This window comes from Cebus imitator, unplaced genomic scaffold, assembly GCF_001604975.1.
Source record: "Cebus imitator isolate Cc_AM_T3 unplaced genomic scaffold, Cebus_imitator-1.0 Scaffold167, whole genome shotgun sequence".
NCBI lineage: Eukaryota > Metazoa > Chordata > Mammalia > Primates > Cebidae > Cebus > Cebus imitator.
In genome coordinates, this window is record NW_016107482.1 from 3,640,054 (window position 1) to 3,646,460 (window position 6,407).

Sequence of the window (6,407 nt, forward strand, 5' to 3'; positions counted from 1 at the left end):
ACTCATACAAAAAGGGTATTTGATGAAAGAGACAGGGTTAGCAACTGATACATTAGTGAGTCAACTAACCCATGAGAACCACTCTACTTTTTCCAGGAAACAGGCAGTAAAGACAACATGACTTAAAACAGTCTCTCTAAGCCAGTGAGACACCTGTTCATTTCTGTACTTTCACTCAATCCTGACAGCAATTAATGTCTCCAAACTAGTTTTCCAGCTTGGTAGGTCTGCCTATCTAAATCACAAATGTTTTACTTGATTCCATCACAGCACATTAACCCACTGCCCCACCATAGTAGATTCCAGTGGAGGTCAATCATGCAGTTACTCTGTTCTGAGGTTGGATATACACTTACTTATGCTTGTAGGAGAGTTTTGCATTTAGCCAATTTTACTCCTCCTCACAGTCTTGTAGCTAGGTGTCATGAGAAGGTAAAGTTATTCAATGTATTTTTTTAAAGGGCAAAATTTTTAAAAAATGGCTGAAGAATTTCTAGTTCCTGAACTCTAGAATACAACCAAAGCTGAAACTAAGTGACACCACAGTGTTTCCAGAGGAACCACTTTCCATCTGTTACTGTTGTTTGTTTTTCCCTCTTTTATTTCTATTGGAGGAAGACTAAGACTGAACGGGTCAAAAGGAGAAGTGTCTCCTAAAAACAGCTGGATCCTGGCAGGGGTCCAGAGCAATTTAGCCATGCTATTGAGCATAGCCATGTCCTAAATTCTGGCTCATTTTTAAAATAAAGAGAGAAGACGTCAATATCTGTGATTAGTATGTGATCAAAAATGAGTGATAAAAAATTAATCAGCATTTAGTAGTGAGATCATGGGAAAATATGGGAAAAAAGAGGGAATTGGTCTTCTTTCTCACTCTCTCTTTCTTTTCTTCTTTTTTTTAAAGGAATACTTTTTATGTACAAATCACTGATAGATGTTTGCAATAATATGTTTTTATAGATCTTGAGAACAACCTGAATAAAGCAGATATTATTTGATTTTGGTGCAGTTTACTTGCACGTAGCCCAAGCCAAAGCAAGGCAGCTCAAAGCAAAAGCTATAAGGATTATAGGTTTCCAGGATGTCATTTGTGAGTCATTATGAAATTTTTGCAAAAGACCACACAATGAGATGGCATTATGTATTAGTATGTTTTCACGCTGTTGATAAAGACATACTGGAGACTGGAAAGAGAGGTTTAATTGGACTTACAGTTCCATATGACTGGGCAGTTCTCAGAATTATGGTGGGAAGTGAAAGCCAGTTTTAAAAAATTATTATACTTTAAGTTCTGTGGTACATGTGCAGATCATGCAAGATTGTTAAATAGGTATATACATGCCATGGTGGTTTGCTGCATCCATCCCCCATCACCTACATTAGGTATTTCTCCTAATGTTATCCCTCTCCAATCCCCCTACCCCTTGCTATCCCTCCACTAGCATCCCCACCCCCCAATAGGCCCTGGTGTGTGATGTTCCCCTCCCTGTGTCCATGTGTTCTCATTGTTCCACACCCACTTATGAGGGAGAACATGTGATGTTTGGCTTTCTCTTCTTTTGTCAGTTTGCTGAGAATGATGGCTTCCAGCTTCATTCATGTCCCTGCAAAGGATATGAACTCATCCTTTTTTATGGTTGCATAGTATTCCACGGTATATATGTGCCACGTTTTCCTTTAGCCAGCCTATCCTTGATAGACATTTGGGTTGGTTCCAAGTCTTTGCTATTGTAAACAGTGCTGCAATGAACATACATTTCTAGATTCTTGAGGAATCACCATACTGTCTTCCACAATGGTTGAGCTAATTTACACTCCCACCAACAGTGTAAAAGTGTTTCTATTTCTCCACATCCTTTCCAGCATCTGTTGTCTCCAAATTTTTTAATGATTGCCATTCTAACTGGTTTGAGATGGTATCTCAATGTGGTTTTGATTTGCATTTCTATAATGACCAGTGATGACAAACGTTATTTCATATGTTTGTTGGCTGCATAAATGTCTTCTTTTGAAAAGTGTCTGTTCATATTATCTGCATACTTTTTGATGGGGTTGTTTCTTTTTTTCTTATAAATTTGTTTAAGTTATTTGTAGATTCTGGATAGTAGAACTTACTCTAAAATTTTCCACATAATTGGAAGCAAATTATTCCTCAGCAAATGCGAAATAACAGAAATCAACAACCAGTCTCTCAGACCACAGTGCAAACAAATTAGAACTCAGGATTAAGAAACTCACTCAAAACCACACAACTACCTGGAAACTAGCAAGCTCCTGAATGACTACAGGATAAATAATGAAATGGAGGCAGAAATAAAGATGTTCTTCGAAACCAATGAGAATGAAGACACAACATACCAGAATCTCTGGGACACATTTAAAGCAGTCTAAAGGGAAATTTATAACACTAAATTTTCACACAAGAAGTGAGGAAAGATCTTAAATTGATACCCTATCATCACAATTGAAATAACTACAGGAGCAAGATCAAACAAATTCAAAAGCTAGCGGAAGACAAGAAATAACTAAGATCAGAGCAGAACTGAAGGAGATAGGGATACAAAAAAACCCTTCAAAAAACTGATGAATCTAAGAGTTGTTTTTTTAAAAAGTTCAACAAAATTGATAGACCTCTAACCAGACTAATAAAAGAGAGAAGAATCGAATAGATGTAATAAAAAATGATAAAGGGGATATCACTACCAATTCCACAGAAATACAAACTACCATCAGAGATTACTACAAACAACTCTATGCACATAAACCAGTAAATCTAGAAGAAATGGATAAATTCCTGAACAATTACACCCTCCCAGGACTAAACCAGGAAGAAATTGAATCCCTGAATAGACCAATAGCAAGGTCTGAAGTTGAGGCAGCAATTAACAGCTTACCAAACAAAAAAAGTCCAGGTACAGACAGATTCACAGCCGAATTCTACCAGACGTGCAAAGAGGACTTGGTACCATTCCTTCTGAAACTTTTTCAAACAATACAAAAAGAGGGAATCCTCCCTAACTCATTTTATGTGACCAACATCATCCTGCTACCAAAACCTGGCAGAGACACAACTGAAAAAGGAAATTTCAGGCCAATATCCGTGATGAATATTGATGTGAAAATCTTCAATAAAATATTGGCAAACCGAATCCAACAGCACATTAAATGGCTTATCCATCACAATCAAATCAGCTTCATCCCTGGGATACAAGACTGGTTCAATATAGGTAAATTTTCAATATATGCAAATCTATAAATGTAGTCCATAACATAAACAGAACCAAAGGAAAAAACCACATGATTATCTCAATAGATACAGAGAAGGCCTTTGACAAAATTCAACAGCCTTTAATGCTAAAATCTCTCAATAAATAAGATATTGATGGAACATATCTCAAAATAATAAAAGATGTTTATGACAAGCCCACAGCCAATATCATGCTGAATGGGCAAAAACTGGGAGCATTCCCTTTGAAAACTGGCACAAGACAAGGGTGCCCTCTCTCACCACTCTTATTCAATATAGTACTGGAAGTTCTGGCCAGAGTAATCAGGCAAGAAAAAGAAATAAAAGAGTATTCAATTAGGAAAAGAGAAAGTCAAATTGTCTCTATTTGCAGATGACATGATTGTATATTTAGAAGACCCTATTGTCTCAGCCCAAAATCTCCTTAAGATGATAAGCAACTTCAGCAGTATCTCAGGATACAAAATCCATGTGCAAAAATCACAAGAATTTCTATACGCCAATAACAGACAGAGAGCCAAATCATGAGCAAACTCCCATTCACAATTGCTACAAAGAAAATAAAATACCTATGAATGCAACTAACAAAGGACATGAAGGACTTCTTCATGGAGAACTACAAACCACTGCTCAACGAAATAAGAGAGGACACAAAGAGATGGAAAAACATTCGATGCTCATGGTTAGGAAGAATCAATATCAGAAAAATGGCCATACATCCCAAAGTAAGATATTGATTCAATGCTATCCCCATCAAGCTACCCTTGACCTTCTTCACAGACCTGGAAAAAAAACACCTTAAATTTCATGTGGAACCAAAAAAGAGCCCACATAGCCAAGACTATCCTAAGCAAAAAGAACAAAGCTGGAGGCATCACGCTACCTGACTTCAAACTATATTACAAGGCTACACTAACCAAAACATCATAGTACTGGTACCAAAACAGTTATAGACCAATAGAACAGAACAGAGGCCTTGGAAGTAACGCCACACATCTACAACCATCTGATCTTTGAAAACTGGACAAAAACAAGCAATGTGGAAAGGATTTCCTGTTTAATAAAATGGTGTTGGGAAAACTGGCTAGCCATATTCAGAAAGCTGAAACTGGACCCCTTCCTTATACCTTACACAAAAATTAACTCCAGATGGATTACAGATTTAAATATAAGACCTAACACCATAAAAACCCTAGAAGAAAACCTAGGCAATGCCATTCAGGACATAGAAAAGTACTTCTTACATGGTAGTGGCAAGAGGAAAATGAAGGAGAAGCAAAAATGGAAACCAGTGATAAACTCATAAGATTTTATGAGACTTGTTCACTATCATGAGAATAACATGGGAGAGGTATGCCTCCATGATTCAATTACCTCCCAATGGGTCCATCCCACAACACATGGCAATTCTGGAAGACACAATTCAAATTGAGATTTGGGTGGGGATGCAACCAAACTATATCACGTTAGAAAGTGATGAACATCCACTATGTGTCAGGCTCTATTCTAAGCACTCTACATTTAATTCTTGCAACACAACTATGATTTAGCCACTATCATTAGTTTGTTCAGCTTAGAGGGAAACTGATGCACAGAGAGATTAAATGACATTCTCAAGATGGTATAAAATAGAGCCATGATTCAATTTTGTGCAGACTGAGTCCAGATAAATACAAATACTCTTTAGAAATTATAGAAATGGCCATTTTCCATAAAAAATAAGCTAGCAAAAGTACTATGATATTTCCTTTCTTTTTTTTTTTGTTTTTGCATTTTAGGTTTTGGGGTACATGTGAAGAACATGCAAGATTGTTGCATAGGTACACACGTNATAGGAAAGTAATACATTAAGACTAATCATTTTCTGCAAGTCCAGCTTGATAGATTGCATTTTTGTTTGGATAACATTTTCTTTTTTCTTTTATTATTTTATTTTATTGCATTTTAGGTTTTGGGGTACATGTGAAGAACATGCAAGATTGTTGCATAGGTACACACGTGGCAGTGTGATTTGCTGTCTTCTTCCCCATCACCTATATCTGGTATTTCTCCCCATGCTATCTCTCCCCAACTCCCCGCCCCCCGCTGTCCCTCCCCTATTTCCCTCCAACAGACCCCAGTGTGTTCTCCCCTCCCTGTGTCCATGTGTTCTCATTGTTCAACACCCGCCTATGAGTGAGAACATGCAGTGTTTGATTTTCTGCTCTTGTGTCAGTTTGCTGACAATGATGGTTTCCAGGTTCATCCATGTCCCTACAAAGGACATGAGCTCATCGTTTTTTATGGCTGCATAGTATTCCATGGCGTATATGTGCCACATTTTTCCTGTCCAGTCTATCATCGATGGGCATTTGGGTTGGTCCCAGGTCTTTGCTATTGTAAACAGTGCTGCAATGAACATTCATGTGCATGTGTCCTTATAGTAGAACTATTTATAATCCTTTGGATATATGTCTAGTAATGGGATTGCTGGGTCAAATGGAATTTCTATTTCTAGGCCCTTAAGGAATCACCATGCTGTCTTCCACAGTGGTTGAACTAATTTACACTCCCGCCAACAGTGTAAAAGTGTTCCTATTTCTCCACATCCTCTCCAGCATCTATTGTCTCTAGATTTTTTAATGATTGTCATTCTAACTGGCGTGAGATGGTATCTCAATGTAGTTTTGATTTGCATTTCTCTAATGACCAGTGATGTTGAGCATTTTTTCATGTGTTGGCCTCATGTGTGTCTTCTTTTGTAAAGTATCTCCATTAAACATGCTTTGATAGTTGAAAGTCAACTAATCTTACAATGGTAAAAAAAAAGTTACAAATTATGACCATTGTGTATTTTAAAGGCATATAATAAAACAATATTATGATATTTCATAGACAAAATTATGGAAAGATATTTAAATTCTAGTTATTCCAGTGCTTAATCCACAGCATGGCTTAAATATAATATGAATAAAATTATTGTATTACAGGTATTCTAAAGTTTCAAGGAATGTCACAGCTATTTCTATGTGGAAATCACAGTCTTAAGAAGTAAGTGCTGGGCTGGGCTCGGTGGCTCTCGCCTGTAATCCCAGCACTTTGGGAGGCCGAGGCTGGTGGATCACGAGGTCAAGAGATCGAGACCATCCTGGTCAACATGGTGAAACCCCGTCTCTACTAA